General features: G+C 40.1%; 1 protein-coding gene across 2 annotated transcripts in view; it reads right to left on the reverse strand.

Annotated features, from left to right (window-relative positions):
• The window catches only part of RNF182 (ring finger protein 182), a 78,664-nt gene that overhangs the window by 33,661 nt on the left and 29,095 nt on the right, over positions 1 to 15,908 (reverse strand). The window contains exon 1 of one of the 2 annotated variants that reach the window (XM_040546388.1): positions 646 to 843. The exons of the other annotated variant lie outside the window; for it this stretch is intronic. The gene's annotated coding sequence lies outside the window, so the exon portion shown is untranslated. Of the gene's footprint in view, positions 1 to 645; positions 844 to 15,908 lie in introns of those variants that run through there. 2 annotated transcript variants of the gene reach the window in all.

The raw sequence follows: 15,908 nt of genomic DNA on the forward strand, positions 1-15,908 counted from the left end.
TACCTCAAGAGCACAGAATGGCTAATTCTTGTCTAACTTTGGCTGTCCAAGAGAAGCAGACGTGATGTTTTGGCATCTCTACCGTCTTACCTCAACTCTGTCTTCTAATGGGGGTTGACTCTGAACGCTACAAACTCATCTGGCATAAAACCTTTTGCTACAGTTACTCCTAAAACCAAGCAGCAATTTCATGATTACTCCTCAGTATCAACGCTTTATCTCTGTAGCAAGTAACACATTGAAAAACTACCATCCTATTCCACGTTACTTTATAAAGCCAAACAAATTAAACTTTGTGACCCCACGATTGCCAGGTGGGGGCAAAGCGTATTTATTTTTACAGGGTGGGTCACAGCAGCAGTAGTAGGAATTCTCTCGTCACCAAGGGTAATCCTGGCTGCCCTCAGGAAGGGGGTACAAAGCCGAGCCCCCCGTTTGCAGAGCAGGGTGCTGAGCCCGGGGCGCTTCCCCGTGCGCCCCCCTCGGAGCCTCGGCCAGGGCATCAGGTCAACCCGCCGCCCGAAGGCACCCAGCGAGCCGCTTCCATGCCCCTCACCGCCGCCCCCTCGGCCGCCGCCGCCCGGTCCCTCAGCCCGGCGACCCCCATGTGCCGGCCGGGGAGCGGGGCGCCCCTCGCTCCGTTACCTGCCTGGGTGCTGCGGCGGGCGGGCGGCCTCGGGAGCCGCTTCCCCTCCGTGTCGGCGCGGCCGCGGGCAGCCGGCTTTGTTACTACTCGGAGGAGCGGCGGCTCGGCGCCGTCGCTATAGAAACTGGCTGCGCCTCGGAGCGGGGCCGGCGAGTGGCGGGCGGGAGGCGGGCAGCGGGCGGAGGTGTGGGGTGAGGAGGGAGGGAGACGTTCATTCAGGAATATCCTGGCCTCTTCCTCCTCCTCCTCCTCCTCCTCCACCTCTTCCACCTCCTCCTCCTCTACCACCACCACCCTGCAGCCAGGCACCGCCCCGGCCCGGCCTTCACCCCCATCTCAACGTGCCTCCCCGAGCCGGGAATAGGCTCTTCAGCTCGTTCCTCAGGGGAACAGTCACCCCAAAGCACGCCCGCACTTCCACCCGCTCGGGGAGCAGCCCCTCAGACACCCCGGGGCGGCGGGGGTGCTGGGCGGTGGGTGCCCGCGCCGTGAAATGTCGGGGGTTGACTTGGACTCCCACCACCCGGCCTTCATGGCCCCTTTGGTCTGAGGCCTCCTGACTTATTTACATTTCATTTTATAAGTGATTTAGCTCCGAATCCTCTGGTGAGAAGCTGCTTTAGGGGTCTGCTGGGATCCCTGAAGATCATCTCTCAGAAGTGAGAACTGAGGATGCAGTTTTTGTTCACTGCTGCTTGTTTCATCTGGTGGCCTAAGGGACGGGGAAGAGCAGGGCTGGCTGTCCTGGGTGCTGTGCAGGCAGGCAGCAGGAAGGGAAATGCGTGTGGTAGAAAGGAAGAGGAGGGAGAGGACAAGCATGAATCAGGATAAAATGGATAGTGTTCATCTGCTTGGCCAGCGCAGCAGTGCCTGGGAGGGACAAGCTTGGAAACTTATGCAGCTGCCCCTTCTGGCAGGGGTCTTAACGTTTCCCTCATGGCCAGATGGATGGGAGGTATTGTCGGGTCCTGACACTTTGAGTTTTCAGGTCTCTTTTGTTTTACTTGGAGGATGGCATGCTTTCCCACAGCCTTCTCCATGTCACAGACACCCATCTTCACGTCCTTTCTTTCTCCTTGCTTTGCACAACAGGCAAAGGCTGAGGCAGTTCTTCTTCCCTCTTTCATTCTTCTTTTCCTCCTCGTCTACCAAAGGCTCAGTGGCATTCGTTTGTTGAATCTATTTTCACACAATTTCTCTCAATAATAGTAAAGTTGATAAAACATCCTCCAAAGTGAAAGATGGATCTCTGGTTTATATAGATTAAATTGGTCTTCCAAGTTTACCAGACAGAAGAAACCCAACACGCGAGATGCAGATCAGAGACTGCATTATCAATCTCAGCTACTGCCACTGCTAAGCTACTGGGGATGACTATTAAGTATCAGCACTGCAAGTCACTGTGAGCTGATGAATCTGTGCCAAAAGCTGCTGGCACACTGCAGAAATACTCTTTAGGAAGAGTTTGCCAAAGACAAGAAAGACTCCCCCCCCAGGAGCTCTTCACAAAACAAGGCGCTTACAGCAGAACTGCTGGCAGATCACAACACAGCCAAATGACAATGACAGCGCAAGTGAGGGAGACGGAAGGTTGGGTATGAAAGACAGCGGGGTCACCACATTATTTATCTGTCTAATTTGCATGCTAAATACTAATTCTAGAGTTAAAAGAGAGAAGTCCAGTCAGAGCCTAGCACAGCTGAATGAAATAATTTACCTTAGCAAATCCACTTTCTCTGAGGTGGAAGAAGCATTAGAGAAATAAAAGATCTGCCACATGCTCGCTCCTGTAGTGTAAGAGACGTTCTGCTCCTCTTTATATAAAATATTTTCATCCTTTTAATCACATGGGAGAGCACTACTGATAATTAATATGTTTCTTTAAAAAGCCTGAATTCTGGAAAGCAATTTATATTCTAAAACCTTTTGGAAAAGTAAGGATGCTATTTAACTTAACATGTATTTTGAAAAGAAAGAGTTTTATCAACACAAATGTCGCTGAAATAAATGGTCATTGTTTTGACAGCAAGAAACAGTGCCATTGATATGATGCCTATTCATTTTTCTTACAAAAGGTTTTCATAGCACTTTCTTCCAGGTGGAAGCCCAGGAGAGGCTAGAAAAATGATAGGACAGACTTTCTCTCTGGTCTTCATTGATACAAAGCGCTTAAATAGTGATACTATTTCACATGTTCTTGAGGCTTTTATTCTTCAATGCAGTTTTACACACATGCTTCTAAACAGGTTTCCCTCTCTAGGCTGAAAGTAATTAAAAAGATTTCCAGAAGGTGCAATTGAGACAATTGGGTGATATTTAAAGGACTTGCAGGCAGGCACAATCAGATGCATCTTATTCTTAGTACTGTGCAGATATCTTTGCCTTCTAGATTTAATTTTCATATCAAGTTTATGATGATATTTTACTGAAAGAGATGAGCTGTTTCTGTAGATGGATGTCACCTGTAGCTTTAGGACAGACCCTTAGTTAGCTCACCATTGTCATTCTTGTAAAGTATTTAACTGTTCTTTAAAACTCTACTTGAAATGTATTTAATTTTAACTAGCTTTATGTTATTCGGAACCTAACTTTTGGAACACATTAACAAGGTAGGGCACTAACTGCAAAGAGGCCGGTTTGATACTCAAACTCTTTGCAGTCATGGTATTTCTATGGTTGGGGGGTTGCAACAGAAAAAAATACTAAATTCTTGCATTTCAGTAACTAATCACTATTAACGAACATCACAATTTTCTAACATTTTAACACTAAGCTATTGTGCATTTGTTCTTTAACATTTTGTTCCCATTTTTCCCAGTTTGTGTTGAGGACAATACTTTTAAGTCAACAACTGGAATGCCTTCTGGCAACATTTTTTAAAGAGTGTATACTTCCATGGGGGAGGGCAACAAAAAAAAAAAAAAAAAGAACATTTGAAAAAAAAAAGTGTGCTGATATGTCCACTGCCAACTTCTGACTCAGTAGTGACATGTGCGTCTTTCTCAGCGTGGAGGATTTTTTCCAGTAACGCAGTGTACTGAAGGAGTTCATCGTGGAACATTGAACGAGTGTTAACATTCACAGAAGAACAGCTTTTGATGGTGTCCCCTCTCTCTTGCCATTTGTCCTCTCTCTAAACACCATTCATCCCACCAAATACTTATTCCATCGGACTATTTGTTCCCTGTAAGCAGAGCAAGGTATTCCTAGCACAGCACTAAAACAAAAAAAGAATTCTTCAACCAAAAGAATTACATATGATCTTAGGACACTATACCAAAAAAAAAAAAAAAAAAAGGTTGGTAAGATGTGGTAGAATTGAAATAACAATATTTAATACTTATATTAATTACCATTACTTATATTTTTATTAGGATTGTGGTGCAGCTGCACTGGTGAAGGACCCCAGTGCCATTGTATTCCCACAGAACAAAAATGTACATATTTTCTGCCCCAAGGAGTTTACATTAGAATTAAGTGTTTTTCCTGAGGGCCTGGAATACCATTTGTTACACATTTGTATAGTGGCTAGCACAATGGGGCCTAATTTAATTGTGGCCTTTTAGACATGTATAACGTAAATTTTAAATAATGTAATAATTGTAATAATAATTCTGTCAGGAGACAATGAAAAGCCATTTTCCTGTGTCTATAGGCTGGCAGTCCTCTTGGAAATTAGAGACTTCGGTCCCTGGAAAATGAGTTGAATTGATAATTGAAGGAAGTAATAAAACATGAATATGCTATGATAGGGGATGAACCCCTAGGCTCCAGCTTTGTAAAAGAAAAATTTCCTTTCTGCATGGCTACGTTACATTTTTTTACTATATTGAGGAAATACTGGCATAAGGAAAATGAAGTATCTGTAAATGCATTCAGACTTTCAGCAGATCCTTTAAAAAATAATTATCAGAGGTTTATAAAGGCGCCTTGTGGTGGGAGAGAAGGTACTGCTGAGCATTCAAAACTGCTGGAAAGCAAATATTAGTACTATTTGGTTGACTTTCAACATGACTAGGCTCATGTCTGCCCTTCACAGTGTAGTGCCATGCTGAGATACCGAAGCGACTCTAAACAAGGCAGCCAGGTCGCCCGCTGAGAAGCAGGCAGGGTATGAGTTGAAGTGCGGTGCTATACCATTACAGGCATGCTTGGCTGCGTTTGCACTCACTGTGGGGGGCAGCATAGATATGTCCCAAGGGTATGCACGTACAGGCTGCCTGTGACAACCTGGCATCTCGAGGAAATGTGTGAGTTAAAAGAATATGTTAAAAATATTATTGATTTGGGAAGGGGTAAAATGATGTACATACAGAACACATGCCGTTGTTTAATTTCACTTGGTGTGAAAGAGGCTCAGAGATAGTGAACAAAGACCTCACCTAAGAAGCTGAACAAACACCACAGCAGCTAAAGGGATTAATGATTGGAAAACTTAAATCAGGCTGGAATATTTTGTGTTATTCACACAGCCTACTGGGATCTTAACTGAGCGCAACTGCTCAGAAAAAGTGATCCTGGCATTACTGTGGAAAGCTCAATGGACAGCAGTGTTTAGAAAGTGAAGAAAATGCTAGTGGGGAAAAAATCAGACTGGAAATATTATAATTCCCACAGATCAGTTATCTGCTACATCTTGAATTCTTTGTTCAATTCTGGGAACTCAACAGCAAAATAGATTTTTGCAGATACTGAAAGTATCTGGAGACAGGATATGAAAATGATTAGAAGCTAACAGAGAAGATTTTGTATTTGGAGAAACTGAAAAGATTAAACCTGTTTAGGGATGGCACGAATAAGAGAGAACATGACAGAACTTTATAAAAAATAATGAATGGCAGGGAGAAGATAAAAGCTGCATTTCTAGTTCCATTTTTTTCATAATTTAAGAACAAGAGTTCATCCGGTGGAATTAAAATGATACAAATTTTAAAGCGATGAAAGAAAATACTAGCTATTAAAGTGAAAGCATTCAGCTACATGAGATAGAATTTAAAGAAAGGATTAGATTATATAAAACATGTATAAAGAAGGGATAGAAACCTTCATGAGGCCTGTGATTAAGCCAGAGGTAGTAGGGACAGGGGAAGGAGCATTAACAGAAACTCCTCTTGGGCAAATTACTGAATTTCTTGAAAATTCTTCTGAATTATCTCCATTAGTGGGAGAAGATACAACAAATTGGCTCTCATCTGATATGCAGATTCACTTTCTCATCCAGGAGGGATTAATATTCCCCCCAACAACAGGCACACATTTGTGCCTATGTGAACATCCTCCCTGGCTGCACAGATCATAGATCATCGGAGGACTGCAATATTGGGAAAAGGCAAAACCTTCAATTTAAACTTAGTTGCAAATCTGGCCTTTAGGGACTCGGGTATCTAAAGGCAAGTGATGGGTGTAGTCCTGTGTTTGGTCCATGCTCTAAGTAGTCTGCCAACCACCAGCTGATTCATATCTGAAAACCATTCAAATACAGTACTGTAACCTGCTATGTGGTTCGTCCTTAACCCACCTCAGAGCTGGGGTGGATTGAATTGTAACAGTTGTGTTTTTTTTTTTCCTCAAATAGATGCAAACTTAATAGTTGAAAACCAACAGAAGCTAGGTACTTTGGAGAAAGAACATTTCTATTATTTTCATATGTTACAATCCCCAGTCAATGAGTCACTTTCAAAAATTTGATCTCAAATCTTGCAGACATTAGTCCTACAGAGTCCCTAAATCTTACTGGTGGCACTGGGAGATTCTTTTTTTTTTTTTTTTTTTTTTTTCTGCCATAATATATTAGACTAACCCACTTTTGATACACATTTTTCATATAATGGTGTTTCAGTGCAGCAACACACTAAGTGTGCCTGGCAAAAAAGCAAGGGCTTAAATACATCTTGGGAAAGATGATAATGTGACAAGACTACACATATCCCAAGATGTTTAGACAGCTGAAAACTACTTATACCTAACACAGACATTACTTATAGATGAACTTGAATAATGCTTAAATTTGATGGTGAATTAATGATGCCAGTGCTGCAGAGCACTACTACACCTATTACCCTCTTATTTATAAACTACATCATTAAAACAAGTCCTCAGACTGAAACTATCTGTTCAGTACTCAGGAATCACTATTTTTCCATGCTATTTGTGTGATAAACCAGACTGAGATTGTTCGAGTAGATTGACCAACCTGTACTACATTTTAACAGATTCGAAATGTGCCCATCTTTTCTTGACTCACACAAAGAACCAATTACTGTCTCACAGCTGGAGTCTGTGCAGTAATTTGGTACCAGCAATAGCTGTTTCCCTTTGCATTTCCCATCCACATCATCAAAGATGATGGCACGCTAAAGCAACTGCAGAAAAGTGTAGCAATTGCATTTCAGTAGTCATTTGCCACCAACACTATCTATGTAATGTTTTGTTCTGATTTTCTAAACTAGGATGAATTTCCATAAAAATGTTCATGAACCATTACTCCCCACCCCTGAACCCGAATAAAAGTAAAGGAAAAATACCAGTCTAATGAAGCTCAACTTTTCCCTGGGATGTGATTCTATAACTGTAAGTGGCATGAAATTTGTAGATTTCACATTATGAGCTACCATCTTAGTTTTCTGTAGGTATACTAGTTAAGAGAGGAAGAACATATTCTGTATTATGCCAAGGAGTTGGTAGGGTAGTGTTAATTACATTGTGAGAGTAACAAGAAGCCCTAACGTTTACAACCTGCGTTAATCACATTTTGCTGCTTCTTAAGGTTAAAAAAAAAAAAAAAGCTGCAGCTTTGGGGTTTAAAATACTAAACCCTGAAAACCAAACAAAGACACTTCAGCTTTTCCTGTCACCTTCCTCTTTACTTTGAATTCATTCTTTTCTTGTTCATTTGTTAACTGCACATCAAGGAGTTAATGATGTATATAGTAAGAAGGCCACTGCAGGCAGAATAATATTGAATAAATGTTCCTGCATCACTGAGATCTGTAAGCCCCCAACAGTAATTTCAAAATTTGAATCAATGATTTGTCATTAATTAATTACTACTCTCCTTAAACTAGTTTTGCAATATACTTAATTTAACTCATGTTAAATGTTGCTTGCCTTGTGGAAAAAAATCCTTACGGTAATAGACTATTGGAGAACCAAAGTGAAAAGCAAAGACAAAATTTTCGAAGAGAGGCCATAATTCTATGATTTGAAGTGAATTTGAGGGTAGGGAAAGAGCTTCAGAAAATTAGACATTGGTTAGGAAAACAAAACACAACTTTGTAGTACTATTTGTCTGTGAAAGAGTCAACTGGTGCACTCTAACTTTAAATGGGAGACATCCTGTACTCCACTTTTTTCATTTAAAGATTTACCTGACAAGTATAAATAAATAAATAGATAAATAAATAAAAATAAATGAATAAAATAAATATTAAAATAAATTTAAAAAATAATATGGGGGGGGGGCATAATCAATAAAATTCTTCTAAGGTTGTTTTCGGTATTTACTGTCCTGTTCCACAGCTTGTGGAAAGAGTACCATATACATCCACTATTAGACTAGGAGAGGCTGTACTTTTCTACTCATCTGAAATAACTAGGGTTGTATTTAGAATTGTAAATCACACTTAATTTGGAGGAAAGTATATAGTACCTATTTGAAAGAGAATTATGTGCATGATGAGCAAACAGACAAATGCCTCCTTCTGGAGCTTGTGCCATTCCCACCAAAGGCTGTTGTATTCCATGATAATGGTGGTCTACCAAATAAAATTTGGGTAACCCAGTAGAAGATCAAGAGCTCCTGAAAATGTGAAAACTGGTTTGCTGAACAAAACTTCTTTTGAAAAGGATACAGCTCTTGAGTGTAAACAAGGAATGAAATGACTTTCCTTATGGGGACACATAGATGTTTGGTTTTATTTTAAACGTTATGTTATTCCACTTGTTGGTTATCTGGGACTGCTGGAACTGTAGAGAATGGCATTTCATATTGCACCTAAACAGTGGCAAACTGTTTCATGGCAAACAGGAGACAGCTCCCTCTATAAAATAAGATACCTTAATCTGTACCGAGCAATGTCTGACCTTATTTGAGTAATAATAATAATAACATACTAAAAACTATTTTTAAAACATGATGCTTCATCTTCAAACATAACTTGGCATCTGACATCATTTATGCTTTTCATGTTTCAATGGTGGGTTAAAAAAACAAAGCTATTTTATACAACTTCATGGCACCTTCAGCTTAGGTGTGATGTGGTAAGTTTTGGTTATGTGACCTATTCACACGTTTCAGGGAAAATTGCAATCATCACTGGGAAAAGCTCATTGACATGGATGAAAGCTAGGGGGGAGGGACCCGGAAAAGGTAAAGGATGGTGGTACAGACCCCATACAGTTTTATACTGAAGAGTTAAAGAACACATGATTTAGCAGTTATCAGTTCCCATAATTTTAATTCTCACTGCCTGTAGTCACGTTGATTTTGCCCATGTCAATACTGGATAAGACTGTGGTGAGCTGCTAGCATATGTCTTAACTATCTCTATCTGGAAACCTGTTGGCTTCCAGCAATCAACACATTTCCCCATATTCGCATCAGAGACAGGTAGCATTTTCATTACACTTTGTTAAAGCTCTGTGGATCAAAGAACAAGCTGATGGCAGAAAAGCACATTACTCTCAATGCATTACTCATTTTAGCTTGGCTGTGTAACCCAGTTGTGTTCGAACTGTTGACACCTTGAAAGAGAAAGAAGAGAAAGGAATAAGAGATAGGAGGAAGGACAAAAATTAGAAGGTGACAGACAAAGCAAAGGGGGAACCACAGCTTAAGTACAGTAGAGAAGGATCAGCAGAGCATTGATATGGAGAGGGGAGGAAGGCTACAGAAACTGGGTAGCAGCTTGATGGGAGAAGCCATCAGGGTGGAAAACCAGTGTAGAGATTATGAGCGCACACTTGGCTTTTTGGGAAAAGATGTGGAATGTGGCATGAAAATACTGCTTCTAAGGACTGTGAGATGAGCCTACTCTGGCAGGAGAGTGGGAGAATGGGGCACCTTGCGTGAAAAAATACGAACATGCACATACATGAGGGAAACGAAGGCTGCAAACATGTGAAAGTAGAGGTGACATATGGGATGCCAATGAATAAAAGAACAGAAGTGAGAAGCCTTGTCTGGCGCAGATGCCTCAAGGTGAAGGACTCCTGGAAATAGCAATAGCGTGTAATGAAAGTGCCACTTGTTGCATTTGAGGGTTACCATGGATTAATGTGAGATAGGTGTTGCGATAGCTATACCCAATGATACGTTATCAAGAGCCTCCTCAAACTGTATGGGAGACAAGTTGAGAAGCATCTCAGGGCCTGTCCAAAATGAGTCTTTAGTGCTGTTGCACTCAATACTTCAGGATGCAACACACCTCAGATCTTGGGGCGGTATCTGTGCCTCTGAGAAACAGTCCTAGGATCTTGATATGAAGTGTGGATTTCTCCAAATAAAATGGAAAACACCCACCATAATTAGCAGGGTTATTTTCACACACACACACAAATGATATATTATGATATGCATTTGGACAGTATGTCACAGATATAACCAGATTTTCCAACTGTGTTTCCCTTGCATTTGCTCTTATATCCCCACTTTTTGAAAAATGTATAGTGAAACTACTGCCTAATTGAAAGGAAGAAAAACTAATAAGAATAAGCATTACAGAAAGTAGCTTGACACTTAAAGGGTTAGTGAATTCTACTTCTCCTTTTCAAAGCACCCTTATCCCAGATAGATTTATGTATTCCTAGCTATTCCTCAAATATTAAGTATCATGTTATTATTAGTGTGATATTTTCTCAAGTGACAGAAATAGAAATAGAAGTTTCTATTACATCTCTATTATCCTCTCTTATAGGAAAAACAGTATTTATCCATTTCTAGTTCAAAAATATTATATCTACTAAGTATTTATGCATAAGAATAATTTTCTGAAAACAATCAAGCCACTGGGTGGATGTAACAAACTGAACTTCCATTAAAGTAAAGAAGATTTTTAAACAAAGTAGGAAGAAATCCCAATTCATTTATACATATTTATTTAAAATATCAATCTACCAGGTTTGTAGAGGGTTATAAGATATTGATTTTAAATACTGTAAATCTGGAAAGCTGACTCAGTCTCATTTAAAGGGAATTTCCACACTTCAGTAAGAAAGGAAGAATTGCCTCCAGATGATGCATTTTTACATTTTGAAGGACAGTTCTTCTCTTTGAAAGCAGATTAGAGGTTTGCAATACTGGAAATAGACCCAGAGGAGATTAATCGAGAACAAGCAATTGAATGGGTCAATTATACAAAGCTCATTTAATCACAGGGTTTCACACTTTACCACTATGACAGAGAAGCTTATCATATCCTGTAGATGCCACCAGACACTTTGGCCTTACTACAAATATGATGTTATCACACTTGAAAGATTTTCTGTGGTCATTATTAGTATACATTATGATTACATTGACAGTTCTTTGCTGCAATGGGTAATCAAAACTATTATTATTTTTTTCTCTGCTTTCTCCCTGTGCCTGTGAACACATTGATAACAGATTTAAATATTTTAGGGGTCAGTGGAGTTAACAGTTAAGCTGACTTTTGAGAAAAATGCCAGAACACTGCAATTCATCATACTTAAAAATTTTTATAGAGTGCAAGTGTTTGCTTATCTACTGCTAAGCCCAGGAAGCTGGATACATAGTGAAGAGGGAATGAAATAGGGCATTACGAATCTCTTGGCAGATAATACCGCTTTACACAGAGGATGTGGCAAGCATTTCTGTAGGTATGTGTGTGGCTCTTTTTTGTCAAGGTGATGAAGTGGCATTTCAAGAGCATCGCTGGTGAATGCTACACAACTGCATTTGTACATACCCATCTGTGCACTTTTACAGGCATCATTAAAAATCCGGATGCGCTTCCTGAGATTGCCCATCCAAGCGGGATAACCAAAAGAAAATAGTTTGCTAATTTTCCTCTGTACACCTGCAGTATTATGTCTACAAAATGAAACATGCAGCATCTTATTCAAAATACATGTTGAAAACCACGTCCTCTGTTACAATGAAAACTCACAGAATCTGGAAATGTTTCTAGCAATTTGCAGCTGGTGCAGTCAGCTGGAAAATTTTCTAGAAGCGTTACTGAAAATGCTATAATTTTTTGCCTCTATGTAAGCAGCATTAATAGTCTTTGACTGACTAGGAAGGCTATGCAGCGTGCTGTTGCCACCTACAGTCGGTTCATCAGAATAGAAATTCTGCATGTTATTCTTTTGCCTCCACATAAAGTAAAAGGAATCCTCCAACATACCCAGACAGCTCCCATCCTGCCACTTAGCGTCAGTTTTTCCACCAGAAAAAAAAAAAAAAAAAGAGAGAGTTGTATTTCCAACGTGTTATGTACCTCAAAGTGAATTTCTGGAGAATGCAAGCAGCCAGCAACCTTGTTTTCATTAGGGTCTGCAGATGGACCACTTGTCCCCATCAGTGATTTTGACCATCTTTTGACGGTGGAAGCACAGCTGTCTTTTCAACAAACCCAACTCACTCAGGAGTAGTAAGTGTGTGCAACACAGTGCCAAGGCTAAGTTCATGGCTGCTGGGGTGTTTTGCTGGTAGGTAAAGCTGAATCTAGGGCCATGAAAAGAGTGAGCAGGTGAAACATGAAAGTCCAGTGTTGCCCTGTTCTGAAATGGACCACTGGGAAGCCTGGAGAAATGTAGCTCTCTCCGTGTCTGCTCCTGCCAGAATTCCCCCACTTCTCTCCTGACCCCATTTCCCTTTTCCTTCTTCAGATTGTTGCTGTTGTCCACACAGAGATTTAGATGCACTGCAGACAGGGCTAGGAAGGCTGGTTGCTGTGTTAATTCACATGAAAAGGAAAACTGGTGGAAGGTAAAATCCCAGTGAGGATTCAACAAGCAGTGCAGATTCACAACCCTTCTTTTCTGTAAATGCGGTATCCACTTCTACACTGGGCAATAAAGCACTGACTTCTGAAACAAAATTAGGTTATCCACTTATATATTTTTTCACATTTTATAACCAGAGTAATTGGAAAACAGTAACTGAAGAGAATTGCGTCTAAGATCCCAACATTGTTCTCACTGCTCTCCTCTCACATCAATTGCTAATAAAATCTGAGAAATGATTCATACTCAAATGTCACCTTGGGGAATTCTAGAGCAACTACAACTGGTGAAATCTTCAGAAAAAAGGCAAAAAAAAGCACAACCCAAACAAAAACAAAACCACTATGATATTCATTCTGAAGTGCAACCATTCCTAAGGCAGAAAATAAGAGAGAAAAAGGAGATTAGAGGTATTTGGGCCCATTTCGCTGACTGTCTGGTCCCTCTCTCTTCTCCTGTCTCTATCAGATAAAGAGCATGAAACATGAGCTTTTGTAACCTATAGCTGCCCAACCATGCAATTCACAAAGATAACTTACTTGATTCAAAACTTTAGAGTGGCAAAATATCTGGACAAATATGTAACAAGGGTGAAGTGGTGGCTGAAAAAGTTAGGAAGTCATCTCAGGAGAAATTCAGATCTTTCAAATGCGTGGGAAAAATATTACAGACCTGTATTTAGAAACTGCAGATGAAAGGAGAAAACCAAGGGCTTCTGAAAAATATCAGTTCCATCAATTTCTTCAGGCTGAGTATGCCTTTCAAAATGGGTTTAGAATTTCTCTAGCATAGATTTCCCTCTAGTATCACTTGTTTTTGACATTCATCATTCAGCGCCATCAAGAATAATATATAATCTAAACATTCTGCTTTGACTGCCAGTAGGAAATGTCTCAGTCTGCATGGCATATGTAGCTAGGTACTGAAATTATTGTGGTATTTTAAAATTCATGTAATTCTGCTTTTTTGCTGAGGGAAGCTGACATTTTGTGTGGCCACTTTAGATAGATGTAAGACAAATGCTGTGCCATTTCCTGGGAACATGGCCAGGCTTCCTGTGATTTGTTATGCCCCACCTTCATTTAAGAAAATCACTCACACTGACCAGCTAACAGTTGCTCTGTCTTTGGATGAATGGCAATAACAAGCTCTTCCTTGTAAAAAAAAAGTACCATCTCCCTTCATTCCTCAGCAAAACTGCTCTGACCATTCCCAAAGATAAATAAACCATATCCTTAGCTTAAGATACAGTTTACAGTTTAGAATAAGCTCTAAATAGAAATTATCATAAACAAATGACATATCCACTGCTTGTTTGGGTCCCTTTGACATTTTAAATGCTCATGCAACATTGATTTCTCTTCTGCTTTTGAAACACACAGCCTAAATTGTAATACCCACGTGGATTCAGAGGGTGAGGAAGGAACACAGTGAGCTTTTCAGTAATTCGTCCCAGCCGTACATGGTGACAGATCACTGTTTTTATTTCACCAACACGTTTTTACTACTCTGCTTAGGGCCAGCATGGAGCATTTTGAAGAGATGATTTTCCCTGACGTAATTAGCACAACTCTCTCTGGAGTAACCAAGCCTCCCATGGAAGAAATGGAGTGCTTGTCCTAGGCATGAACACCATCATTTTTAAAGCCAATGGCAATGAGATTAATTAAATGAGGTGTTTTACAATAAGAGCACAGTGGCCCAAAGATATGGCAAAGCCATTTCAGACTTTAATTGGAAAGAAGCTCAAGTCTTTAGAGAAATAGGCTTCTCAGAAAGGCAGAACTGTAGGCACAACTGGTACTGGAAATGACTCAACTTGTAAATCTGCTGTGAAAGCTGCCAGACCAATTTATTGGAAGACTTGGAATTTTCCAAATTAAATAATACAGTAGGTAGAAAAACAGATGTTATCCTCTTTTGGGCCACCAAAGAAAAAAAATTCCAAACATATATTTCAGTAGTTTGTAAAAGTTTACATAAAAATAAATAAAACATAACTTCTTTACAATCTACTTTATAAGCCTTCATTACCAAATTGAAAAACCACGGAGCAGTTCATAGCTGGCTGGCATGCTGAGAAATCTTGACCTTTGGCTCAGGTGTGCTCTTTAGAGTGTGTTTAATCTGCCTCATAGGAAACACACAAACAGCATCTGTTCTTTTTCAAAAAGAAGTAAACCAAAGTTCAAATCAATATCAAATGTAGTTCTCATTCTATTTTAAGTATTCCTAAGCAGCAATTACTCACAAATTTTATATCTAAAGCTTGAACTTCTCTGAGAAACAAATACCCACAAAAAGCAACACAGCTTTTTAGCTAATGAGAAGCTTAGCATCAGTAAAATAACCTCTGCCCTTCAGGTCTCAAGGTACAAGAAGGGAAAATCTAGCACGGAAAATGGTGAGTTCAATTGGGGGTTTAATTTATAAAAGGGGGATGGGGGGGAAGATGATCACTGCAGATTTGAAGATGATCTCTGCAACTTTGAAATATCCGGAATCAAATGTACATAGCCAAACTTTTAGTGTCTGAAAAATATTTATACAAACTCTCCTGCTGAGTCCTGGCCATGCAATCGCTCCTTCCCAGAGAAGGCCATCAAAGCATAAAGTCAAAGCAAAGAAGAAATGGCCACTTTCTAAGTTTGTTTAGCTCTCAAGCCATTAGGGAGGAAGACTTGTGTAGGAGAGCAACATAATCCTCAAAGCAGTAGCTGTCTGCTGGATGTTAACGTGGTTTAAAAATCTATGTTGCTATAAACTTGAGTGCTTTCCTAATACATTAATGCTTTCTGTCTGTCTCTGTCAACATCTGCACAACCATCTAGCTATTCCTAATAACTTTTGAATCCATTGGGCAATTTCAGGTAGTATTAATAGAGGAAGAGAGGTTTCAAAAATACTAAATTCCTACCAGTTTTGTGGAAATAAATAGTTAAGGAGAGGAAAAATAATGCATTAATGTTCCCCATGGAACTAAAGAGGTGGAAGCTCACTCTTTATTAAATGGTTGATTATCTAACTAAGCAGGAGCCATCAGCCATGACTCTCGTGGGACTACTTGCCATTTAGCAGCAGCTCCTCCTACCACGTGCTGGGATAGCTGCAGTCAAAGCTAAAGCAAATCTCCAGAAGCAGAGCTGCCACCAACTGCAGGGCTGGCATCTTTTTGGCTTCTAAGTGGGAATTTGCGCTGAGCAAGGTTGTTTACAGTGGATTCAGCTTAGTTATGCTACTCACCTGTTTGCTGGAACAGGTTTTTCTCTGTAATTCTCCATACAAGCAGAGATGATCA

Source organism: Cygnus olor, chromosome 2, assembly GCF_009769625.2.
Source record: "Cygnus olor isolate bCygOlo1 chromosome 2, bCygOlo1.pri.v2, whole genome shotgun sequence".
NCBI classification, from domain to species: Eukaryota; Metazoa; Chordata; class Aves; order Anseriformes; family Anatidae; genus Cygnus; species Cygnus olor.